Source organism: Meriones unguiculatus, chromosome 2, assembly GCF_030254825.1.
Source record: "Meriones unguiculatus strain TT.TT164.6M chromosome 2, Bangor_MerUng_6.1, whole genome shotgun sequence".
Lineage (NCBI taxonomy): Eukaryota > Metazoa > Chordata > Mammalia > Rodentia > Muridae > Meriones > Meriones unguiculatus.
The window spans coordinates 136691941-136704385 of NC_083350.1; the positions used below are offsets into that span (position 1 = coordinate 136691941).

Sequence of the window (12445 nt, forward strand, 5' to 3'; positions counted from 1 at the left end):
CTATGTCTTTAATTTGTTTAGGTATTTATTACCCCGAGCGAAGAAAAAACAAACAAACAAACAAAAAAAAACACCTCAACAATAGGAACAATATTCAACATTAGGAACTCAAAACGTCTATAACAAGACTCTTCCCCGAGTACTTGACGAGCGGTAGCCAGCTCCACCTCAGCCTGGGAATCCAGCTATCAGCACACAGCCCTTGAGTCAGTCACACTGGTCACGTGCTTGCTCATGGCACACAGGCCCTGGACACCATCTCAGCACCACCAAGAAAAGAAGGGAGGGGAGGAGGGAAGGGAAGGGGAAACCTAACTTAGATCAGCCGTCATCCCTACAGTCCAGGGAGACAAAGAGACACTCCCAGCAACCATGACAAAGTATTTAAGATGATGCGCCGGAACACACTCGTGACCGGCCATGAACGGGGCATTATCTTCCCCTTAGTATCCCGTCAGCAGCGTGGCTGTTCTTCACACTCATCCTTGAGAGGAGACCATGACTCCAGCATCTTTTCCTATTGCTTGGGAATTCGCTTTCCTCTTGGGAATAAAGGTCACACAAATGGCCAGCCATGGCATAAACACTCACATGGTGGCGTTTTGCCAAGCAACTTGCCTATATGGTAATATTTATGTGCTGCATACATAGAATACACAATATATAGCTACACGTGGTTACAGTCAAAACAAAATATACCCACTTACAGAATACACACGCAGTCTACTGTCACACCCTTGAGTTCACTGTTTCCCAAGATGCGGGAATAGATGGACAATGTCCTGTGAGGAGTGAGTGGGTTCTGGTTTTCCCTACCGTGTATCTGTATGTGAGTGTAAGGCTTTCCACTGGCATGTTGTATGTCAGTTTCAGCATTAGATGTGTAACCTAGTTCGGGAGTCTTATCCCATCACGTAAGTGACTATCTCCAACGTGACTACTGTGTTTCTGAGATCATTTCTCTTAGACGGAAACACCAACGTGTTCAAACGGAGCGTGAAAGGTTCAAGATGGTAACGGTACATCTAGTTCTGACTTTTCCAAGGTTCACCATGCATGTCAGGGAGGTTCATCTGTGGTCTTACGAGGCCATATACGCAAACCAGCTATCTGGATCACGGAAGTACTAAGATCGCCTTCAGAGAGCTACAACTTTTATCCTGTTTCCTCTTCACCTGAAACCTATTGGACGTGAGAAAACACACCTCTGAAGCAGGGAAAGGGAACTGGGAATGTTCAGCTGGTAGAGCTAGCCTGGCATGCAGAAAGCTCTGGGTTTGATTCCCAGCACCACAGAAAACGTGTGATGCCCAGAAAGCCTCCAAGCAGGAGGAGCAGAAGGTCAGCCCCCGCCTGAGCTACACAGAGACCTAGGGGCCAGCCTGGGCTACGTAAATGAAAGAAGAGTCCCATACCAGATTACACCTTCAGTTTTTCTCATAATTTTCTAAATCTTCACCAACTACAGTAACGAGCTCACATTTCAATAATTTTTAAGCATGCAATTTCATTGGGTTACATACATTCACAATGGCTGTACAACCGTCGTCACTATTCATTTTCAGTTTTTCACCATTCCAAACTCGGACTCTTTATCCACCCAATACTATCTCCCCCCAACCCGCTGCTACTTTATCTCTACAAAGTAACTGATTCTTGGCACCTCATACAAGTTATTTTATACTTGATACTTACTGACTCACATATTTGAATACTTTATCCCCAGCTGGTGATGATTGGGAAGGTTATGGAACATTTAGGTGGCGGAGCCTTGCTAGAGGAGTATGTCACTAGAAGCAGGCTTTGAAGGTTTGCGGCCTTGCCCACTTCCTGTTCTCTCCTCCCTCCTCTCCTTTGATTCCTCTGTCTGGATGAAAACGTGATCCACCAGCTTCTCTCTGCAGCCTGTGGCCACAACTTCCCCACCTTGATGGACTTTCATCCCTCTGGGCTCAGAAGCCAACATAAACTCCTTATTCCCTGAGTGGCTTTTCCTCTGACACTTTATCTCAGCGACTGCTACATTATGCTTCTGTGTTCCAAGGTTACAGAAAGAAGGTCACTCCTTCTCTTAGCTGAATATTCATGGAAAGTAACATATTTGGTTTACTCATTCATCTGTAGGTGGACATGGATTATTTCCACTTCTGCCCTGCTGCAAATAATGCTATTATAAACCATGGCTGAAGCATATCTGAGCCCCTACTTTCTTCTGGATCAGAACTTCAGAATGAAGTTGCTGGCAATATGGTTAATTCTGGTTGAATATTTTCATGGACTACAAAACTTTTCCACAGAAAATATACCATTTTACATGCCCAATAAACAACACACAAGTTCCAATTCAATGTATTTTAAATCATTTTCCAATTCAATAATCCAGAATGTTACTATAAAACGGAATTCTTTTTCCCCGAGATAAGAAAACATAAAAAAAAAAGAGACAACAATTGATCCTTTTCATTATTTTCTCCAACTGATTTAAACAATAAAAGATACCTATTGGCTTTAATTGCTATCTATTATTAAGTGCTGTGCAAGAGAATTCTAACCAAGGGCCTTATACACTCTTACACGCCCAGAAAACCTCTTAAAACATGATATAAGATGGAGCACAGATCCTAAAAAAACACATTTAAGGTTTCACACTACTGCAAAAAAGTCAGCAAATCTCATGAGACTTCACCTCTAACGGAGGAGCTGGTGGCAGCTGGTGGCTGCCAGAAGTCAGATTTCTATAGGAGTGTGGTCACTAGTAGGTTTCTCATATCCCAGTGGATGACATCATGGCCATGCACAGGTAGACAGTAATAACAAAGTCAGTAGGTTAAATACACAACAAACCAATAAGTTTTTGCTTTTGTTTTTTTTTTTTTGTTTGTTTTTTGTTTTTTTTTGTTGTTTTTTTTTTTTTTTTTTTTGAGACAGATTTCTCTGTGTAGCCCTGGCCGTCCTGGAGCTAACTCAGTAGAACAGGCTAGCCTCAAACTCAGAGATTCTCCTGAGTGCTGGGGCTAAAGGCATGTACTACCATTCCCAGAAAATAAATATATTAAGTTGACGAATCTAGTTCCACAGTAGTCATGTTCTTAAAAAAAAAAACCTTCATGCTTAAGCAACGGGTTTTTTGTTACTATGATTAAACACTGACTAAAGCCAACTCATGGAGGAAAGGGATGATTTAAGTTGCAGGTTACAGTCTATCGTGGAAGAAGCCGAAGCAGGAGCTGAAACACACAGGACTGTTGTTCACTGGCTTGCTTCCAGGCTTATGCTCAGCTACCTTTCTTATACAGGCCAGGACCACAAGCCTAGGGAATGGTACCACCCACAGTGGGCTGGGCCCTCCTACATCAATTACCAATCAAGGAAATGTCTTGCAGACATGCCCACAAGCCATTAGATGGAAGCAGTTCTTCAACTGAGGCTCCTCTTCCCAGGTGTGTCAAGTTGACAACTGAGATTAGTCATCTCAGATGTGTTTAAAGAAACTTACTATTTCTGGTAAGTTCCTCCAGTCACCAAGAAGGTCTTCCTTCAGTAGAAATAGGAGAGGAGTGTGTATCTAACCTATATAAATATTTAAATCATGAATTCCTACAACGAGGCCCAAAGGCAGAGGTAGGAGCAGAGGGGCAACTGAAAGCAACAGTCAGAGACGCAGCTTAGTGGGTTGACTGTGTGCTTAGCACCCACCTGTCATTCAGCACTCTGCCCCAGTCCTCAGTCTCAGCACTTGGGGGGGTACAGGCAGGAGACACAGACATTCAAGGCATCTGCCGCACATAGTGATGGAGGTCAGACTGGGCTAAAGGAGGTCCTACCTCAAAAAAAAAAAAAAAAATTCCAATACCATCCTTTAGGAGCCACCAGGATGGTCCAGGCCTGGAAAGGTGCTTGCCATGCATGTCTGGTGACCTGAGTTCACCATGTAAAGATGGAAGAACCAACTGCACAAATTTGTAGTCTGGCCTCACACATGAACATGTGCTCTGCTTGGGAGGGGCAGGGAAGGTGCCTGCTTACTGCTCTGGTTTTCTCTGCATGCAAATACAACTACAGCTGTTGCCAGGGTACTGGTTCAAGCGCCTGTGAGAGCACGGAGAGGGAAACAGCTGTGTAGTGGCATCCACAGTGAGCACTGACTTTCTAGGGTCCTAACAGTAAGTCATTCTCAGTCCATGCTGCCATCTCCAGCTGTCCTTAAGGACACTAGTTTTCCCATCATGCTAAAATGGTTTGTTCTCTTAATTAGATAAATATTTCCCCACTGATGTGTTTAAACTTTTGATATTTACACTAAAACTTTTTTTTTAACATTATTTACTTGAGGGGAGAACTTGCATGTGTCACGGCATCTTTGGAGGTCAGAGAACAACATAACAGGAGTCCGTTCTCACCTTCCACCATGCAGGGGTTAAAATTCAGGTCATCGGGCTTGGCAGCAAGTGTCTTTACCTGATGAGCCCTTTTGATGACCCTAAAACTTTTTCATCAGAAATAGGAGGTCAACTGTCATTCTAGCTTTGCCAGGATAGTGAAAATTTTTAATTAGCTACAGCCAGATAATGCTCAATGAAGGTACCTCCAACAAAGATCTCTTTCCCAGAATATGGAGAAGCCAACCTCCTGATAGATAAACTATGTGTTTGTTTCCTAGGGTTTTACTGTGTAAGAGTTGGGGGCAGGGGCGCATAGAGGTCTACACTGGGTGTCTTCTTCAGTCACTCTCCACTTTATTTCTTGAGACAGGGGCTCACACTGAGGCTGGAGCTTGTGGATTTGGCTTCCCTGGGTGAGCCACGCTGGGATGCTCCAGACAGCAGCTGCAGCTCTTCAGGTGGTGCTGGGGCTCGGAACTCAGGTGCACCAGCTCACACCACAAGCCCCTGACTGAGTCACCTCGCAAGTCCCTAAAGTCAGAAAACTGAAGGGACTCCAGTTTTACTATTTTTCAAATTTTGAAAGGGAGAAAAGAGCTGAGTGACCACCAGCCTGCTCCAGGAGTTGGAGGGAGACTGTTCTCCACACTTTCTAAAAATATGAGCCAAGCAGTTCTGCATGTAAAAAGAAAAATGCTTCGCCTTTATTAAAAAAAAAAAAAGACAACGAAAGTAGAACGTGTCATTAACAAAGACCTAGTCTAGATATCAGTGTCTTTTGCATCAACAGGGTATGAAATAAAATTACACTCTCAGCTCAAACACAGTCATTTAACACAAGACACTTTAAACACTGGTGCCAAAACTTCATCTCACAGCAACCAACATCCCACATACACACACACCACACACACACACCACACACACACCAAACACACACAAACACACAAAATCAGTTGTGTAAAAGTCACAGGGAGGTTAAATGACACTGCAGTCATGAGATAAAGGAGAAGTTCCGATTAGGAACTGTGCTGGAACTGACAGCATTGCCAAGAATACCAGAACTTATGAATACAAAACCAGCGCATCTCAAAGAAAGAAATCCAAAGATTGATCTATGTTCACAGGAGAAGACATCCTCCCTGGCAGATCACTGCCCACGGGACCTCACAGGATGACAAGCCGTACTTTTAAAGCTCCTCACCCTCCCGTCTGCAACTCCTGCCCTACATACCTCTGGTCTCCAAGGACTGATCCTTGCTACTAAATCTACTACAAATAACTGTCCCCCAGGTGAGCCTGAACTTCAGACTGCCTTCCTTTTTCTTGGCTAGCCCTTGAAAAGGGCTCAGGTATTCCCAAACCAGCACACACACACACACACATTTTACCTCTGTGCTCAGTCTAAGAGAGGGGCCCCCACCCTTGTCTAGCCAACAGGATCCAAGCGTGTCCCACCTCTCTAAAATACAGCACACCACCTGCTTCAAGGCTAAAACTAAGCGTATGTTTATGGGCATTTTGCTAAATCAAATACCATCAAAGCAAACTCAAGAACAAAGCTGCTGCTCCGCCACCCACATGTATTCCCGAAAGCAAAGAGCTAAGGTTTACCTGGAAATAGGGTTCTACCAGGAAACATTCTCCAGTTCTGGTACACTGACATCAGTGTAAAGAAAAACAACTGTGGCTCCAATGTGGACAGCGAGGAGGCTGCAAAGATTGGCCTGCACTGAAAACATGACTCTTTTCCCAGCTTCAAGTGTTGAAAGCTCAAATAAAAGGCTCAGATAACACAAGGACTAAAGCCTTGCTATCTTTCGGTATTGGAAGCTCCTCTCAGAAACTGCACTTCCTGCTTCATTTGGATAATGACCCTGAACCGAAAAAGCCACACTGACCTGGCCATGAATTCAACAATGGTGATCCTGCCAAAAACCAACTTGTCAGACAGCACAGAGAGGGAGACTTAGGGCAGGACCAGCTTTGGGGGCATGGATATTTCATTAGGAATCGGGAGTTGATAAAGAAAGAGTCCAACCTAAAGCTTTATTTACTGTCCACAAAAGGAAAACGAAATGATTGTTGTAACTGTCTCTGCACAAATCTATGGTCTCTAAAACACAAATTCCACAGGGCCAGCTCCAACTGGACTCTGATATAATAAACTACTGAATTCATATAAAGCTTTGTCAAATCCTTTTAAAGACTCAGACTAATGTCTATAAGCGTTTTAAATGGTACATGTGAATTGCTCTCTCCTTATATTAAGATGGGGAAACCCAGGTTAAGGGAGGTTCAAAAGTTTATCAGAGACACATAGATGAAAAGGAAAATGATTCCTTGACAAACTAGGTTTGCTGACACCAAAGTGATGCTAAGATTTAGCCCTCAATCTCTTGTCTGTCACTCGGCATCTGTTAAGATTACAGTAAGTCTCTCACTCATATCTTGATGTCCTAGCAAATTGAACCACAAATATATCATGGTTAAATCTTGTTTTCATATTTGGCATACTCCCTAGGACACTATAATTCTGTTTATAACACAGTTCCTATCCTGATTCTGTGGAAATAGTTCAATGCTCCCCACGGCCAGGAATGGGTATGAGCAAGACATTCAAATGTCTGAATGTTCTCATTAACCAATGCCTTGCCTGTGGTTGAGGTTATAACTTTCCAATAGCTGGAAGCAACGTGATTTATATTCACACTACAATAATACTGCAATTTAAAATTGATTCGTTGACAGTAGTCCTTGGGATTCCAGTGCATTCTGGAGTATCAATGATGGATACAGACTCAGAAATCTTTCTACTGAACATGGAAGTTGTTTCTTAAAAATCCTGATAAAGCGTGGTCTGGGAAGGCTGTGTCAGCAGTTAGGAGCTTGCATTGCTCCTGCAGAAAGGCAGAGTACAGTTCCCAGCACTGACATGACACAGCTCACAACCTGCAGCCACTCCAGCCGCAGGGGACCCTACACATCTGGCCTCCCAAAGCACCTGCACTCACACGCGCATGCCCACACACATACACACATAATTTTTAAAAATCTTCTCTTAAATCCTAATAAAGAGACATTATTTCCCATTTGTATTTTCCCATTTGTATTTTTCTGAAGTCCCAATGATTAAATATACAAACAGAACTGGAGAGAAGTCTCAGTGGATAAGAGTGCTTTCCCAGATGCATGAGGGCTTGAGTTCAAATCCCCAGACCCACGGAAAAGCCTGGTGCTGCCACAGCTACTATAACCACAGCATGATGGGGAGCGGTGTCTGCCAAACTAGTTCTGGGGTCAGGGAGGAACTCTATCTCAAGAGAATAAGGCAGGCAGTGACAAACTAGGATTCTGGCTTACACACATTCACAAATGAAACCTCAACTCCTAATTATTTATATATATATAAATAATATATATAATATATAAATATAATATATAATATATAAATATATAAATAATTATATTTATATAATATGTACCTCTGTGTTGAGGGCAAAATATATTATATGTTGAGGGCAAAATATATTTTTACAAATAAGGCACTCTTACACATTAAATTATCTTCCTGAAGTTATGAGATATAAGGATGCCCACCTCTACCTCCACCACCCTACCCCCCCCCTCAAAACAAAAACCAAAACAAAAAGTATTGGGTTCTGAGATATCTGCAGACAGAATCTAATCAGATGAATACTTTTGGATTTTCACTCTCTCTCCTCAGACCGGGAACTTTTTGGAATTTCTTTTACCAAATAAAACTCCAAAAGTGCAGCAGTTGTAAACTAAACCCACTTATTAAAACAAAACAAAACAACAACAACAAAAAACTCTAACCATTTGCTCATTCCTGCTGTTTTAGTCTAGCACAATTTGTGAATAAATCTAGCATTTGATAGTTGATGGGAAAGGCAGTACCTTGGCTGGAGCTCCTATGTAGACCAGGCTGGCCTCAAACTTACAGAGATCTGCTTGCCTCTGCCTCCTGAGTGTCAGGCCTAAAGGCATGCACACCACACCCTGCTTGATAATTTAATTTTACGTTCTGACAATAAGACTACTTAAAATTTTCAGACCATTGCTGCAACTCCATAAACACTAATTCGAAAAGTCGCCTTAAAAGAACCGCTCAATGAGCAGGTGATGTGGATATGAGGGGCGTGGTTTTTCTTCTTCCAACTCTATGAATGGCTTTCATCTCGGTTCCCTAGCATTTACACTCTTTTGGGAAGGGAGGGGATGAGAGAGAATCTCTCTCTCTGGAGACAAACTGACCAGGAATTTACTCTGTAAGCCAGGTCACCTGATCTTCCTGCCTCTGCCTCCTGGAAGGCCAGGATTACAGGTGTGTGCCACCATGCCTGGCTATGCTACTTACAGTGAAATGCCTATAAGTACTGGCTAGTTTGCTGGCATTTCCTATATACAATCATTCCACCTACATAGCTAAACCAGCTCAAGACCTGCCCATCAGTTTTGACTGATGACAGATACGCATTTAGAAATGTAAGGAGCTATTTTTCCACTTTTTGGACTGGCAGACATAGGTACATCTATCCCAGACTTTAAATTATATTTAGAAAATGAATTCAAGAGCTCAGCTGAGTGTCTAGACCATGGTAGAGTATTTGCCCTGGGTTCAATCCCAAGTATCAAAAAAAAAAAGACCTAAGATATAAAGAAAGAACACTTAACTTGGTGATTCAAAAAGCAATACAGCTCAGCTGAGTGCCAATAGACTTGGGAGTCTGAAAGTCCTGTGTTGCACATGTAAATTTAAAATAATTTAGAGAAAATAAAATTCAAAAGACAGTTCCTGAGTCACACTGCCACATTTCAGACACCCGATTACATGTGCCTCTGGCTGCAGTATGACTGTCTAGACAGAACCGTTATGATCCCTGGAGAAACTTTATTGGACGTTATTCGGAATTACTGGTTACCTTGACTTCTGTGAACTTAAATGTCCTTGCTTGTAAAAAGTACATCTACATCTACTATACAACTTAAATCGGAATAATCAAATAACGTATACAAGGCAGAAACAGTGTTTATCTCAGAAGGAACAAACTTCTAGTACAACCTCCAACAGGCATGGTGGTGCATAACTGTCACCTAGCACCTAGGAAGCCAAGGCTGGGGGACATCTCTGAGTGGCCAGACTGGACTACAGAATTAGAGCCTGTCTCAACACATCACAGGCAGTAAATAAATAAATAAATAAATGAATAAATGAATAAATAAATAGGTACAAGTCTATATTTTGTTCTATGACAGTAACCCTGAACCTCTGGATCACGGAAGTTTTAAGAGTTGAGCAAAAGGGGCACAAATGCCCATGGAATAAACAACTAGCGGAGTTCCTGGTTCTCACCCTCAGCCTTCCTTGGACGCCCCAGAAGAAGCCCCCCCCCAAAGCCCATGCTCTGATAACAGCTATTTTTAAAGGGCCTTAAAAGACTACCAGAATGTCTTTCTGCAACTGTATATACTGTCTGTCCTTAGACACTGCAACCCCCACCCCACAAGACCTCAAAATGTTAATAGCTCCTAAAGGAGCACTAGCTTGTCACGTGCATGCTTTCTCCCACAAGAGTTAAAACAAAATGCTCGAAACGCACATCAGGACAGAAATTTTTACAGAATAACTCTCAGCTACGCCTCATGGTTAGCCAGGCTGCCGGGGTTTCTCCAGGGTCTCAACAAGAACATTGGGAACTACACCCTCCCCTAGCGCAGCAAAGTCGTTACCCTCTTCAACAGCTGCTCCCAGGGAGCCAGGAAATTTACTGAAACCAGTCTTTACTGCACCCCGGGTCAGCCTCTAACGCGGAGTGAACCAACAGCCCCAAGTCACAAAACCAGGTCAGTCAGAGTTGCTGTGGGCTCTGTGGGCTCTGTGGCATAACTCAAGTTCCCAGGGTCCCAGCCTAACCTGGAGGTGCGGGAGCGCCAGAGACTCGAATCTCGACAAAGCGGGGAAGTTTTGCCCAAAACCTGACACTTTTTTTCTTTTTTTTTTTTTTTTAACTGTGTTGTTATCGTTGTTGTTGTTTTAAAAAAGAATGTTATTCCAAAACGGCTTCCTTTTCTTCCGGGTCTGTTTGCTCCCACCGATTCCCTGCCACAACCAGGGTGCCTCCCCTTTCCCAATGCCCCACCTCTTGCCACATTTATAAAAAAAAAAAAAAAAAGAAAAAGAAAGAAAAGTGGCCTATTCCCTCTCCCCTAGCTTTTCCTAGCAAGGCCTGGAAACTGGAGGAAATTCAAATCAAATTAGTTGCACATTAAAAAATAAACAGACAAGCAATCAAGGGTGCCCACCCAACAAAAGCCCTCACCAGTTCCAAAATATGATTAAGCCTGGGAGGGAAGAGGGGGAGGGGGAACTTGCCGGGATGGAGATAAACGTGTGCATTTTTGGCCCCAGCGTCAGCCTCAGCGCGGCCAAATTCTACATTTTGTTTAAAGAAAACGCTGGGCCTGAGAGAAAAGAAAATAAAAAGTTGTAACTTTGAAGGAAGTCTGCAATCCGCACTGTCTGGATAAAAATGCCAGGGCTTCCTTCGTCTGGGATCGCCGGGCGTGAGCCGAGATTCGAAAAAATCTCCAAACCCAGCCGCTCGCTCTGGGAAGGCGCCCGGCCAGCGGCGCCGCCCGGCGGCCTAGCCAGGTCTCCCGGGACGCTCGCAGAGTCCCCCGGGCTCCCGCGGCCCGGCGCCGGGGACAGCAGGCGGGCACGGCCCGGGGCCCCGCTTTCCGTGAGGAGTGACAGGCCCTTCCCACGGCGGCTCGTTCCTGCCTGCCATCCGAACCAGACGGTCCCCGCGGCCCGCCCGGCCCGCCCGCCGCCTCCGGGCGCGGATTCCGCCCGCTCCGGTCTCCCAGCCGCCCCACCCCCGGCAGGGGCGCCCCTCGAGGCTGACCGACTGACCCGCGCTCCGCTGGCCCGCACGCACCGGGTCGTCCTCGGCTTCCCGCCGCGCCCCGCTCCCCCGCCCGAGCCTGCAAGCCGCCTGGCTCGCCGAGTCCAGCCGCGGCCGCCGGTTCCCGCCCCCAGCCCGGGGGGGAGCCCAGGGGGCAGGACGGGGAGGGAGGACGTGGCGCGCAGAGGTGGCCAGCGGCGGGCGGGGAGTGTCCCCAAGAGGCCCTGGCGGGGGCGGGGGCGGCCGGGCGCCCAGGGACCCTCCCCGCGAGCATCCCGGGTCCCGGGTCGCAGCCCGGAGCCCCCGAGCGGGTAGAGGCGGCCGGGACTCCCAGCTCCGCGCGCACGCACGCCCTCCTCCCTCCACCATATGGAAATCTACAGCCTCCCAAAGTGACACGTCGAAGATTCCTCGGCCTGGCCGCGCGCCCTCCCCCTCCCGGGCAGCGGTCCTGCCGCGGGGATCTGGGCGGGGGAGCGGATTCCTCGGAGCCACGGGCCGGGGAGGAGGGGAGCCCCGAGCCCCGCATCCTCCGCTTTCTTCCCCGGCGAGCGGGGCAGGCGGGGCCGCCCCCCTACCCGCCCGGGAGCTTCGGGGAGCCGAGCGGTCTCGGGGCGACCGGGGACTCCGCAGCCAAGTTTTCCTCGGGCATCCCCGACCGCTCCGGGGCCGGGAGCACGCTCGGGCACTCTCGGGTGTCCGGCGCGGGCTCCAGAGCGCGGGGACCCGAGAGCGACCGCGGGTGGCAAGTCCCCCCGGCAGCCCGCGGCTCTCTGCACGCCTTACCTCCCCTCGGGCTGAAACGGGGCTCCGGGCGCCCGCGATCCGGGTCGCCCACGCCGTCCCAGCTAGCCGCCCGCGGGATCCCCGCCGCCCCCTGCACTGCTCCCGCCGCTCCCGCCGCTGCTCTCTCCGCCGCCTCCTCGGGCCGCCGCCGCTGCTCAAATAACTACCAGGAGGGTTTGATGGGGGATTCCGCCATGTCAATGATGTCGGGACCACATGGGGATTCGGGGCCCGCCCACTGCCGTAAGCCTCCCAGTACACGCGCAGCCACAAGTGCAAGCTCTCAGTACCTTGGCGAGGCCTCCCTTTCCCATAAGCTAAGCCTGGCTGCGTAGGAACTCCGGTTCA

At 46.9% G+C, this 12445-nt stretch overlaps 1 protein-coding gene across 3 annotated transcripts in view; it reads right to left on the reverse strand.

Moving 5' to 3' along the window:
• The window catches only part of Fndc3b (fibronectin type III domain containing 3B), a 293021-nt gene extending 280785 nt beyond the window's left edge, over positions 1 to 12236 (reverse strand). For 2 of the 3 annotated variants that reach the window (XM_060378158.1, XM_060378156.1), the window contains exon 1: positions 12098 to 12236. The gene's annotated coding sequence lies outside the window, so the exon portion shown is untranslated. Of the gene's footprint in view, positions 1 to 11319; positions 11439 to 12097 lie in introns of those variants that run through there. The other variant, XM_060378157.1, reaches the window with a different exon arrangement.
• Between the last annotated feature and the right edge of the window lie 209 nt (positions 12237 to 12445).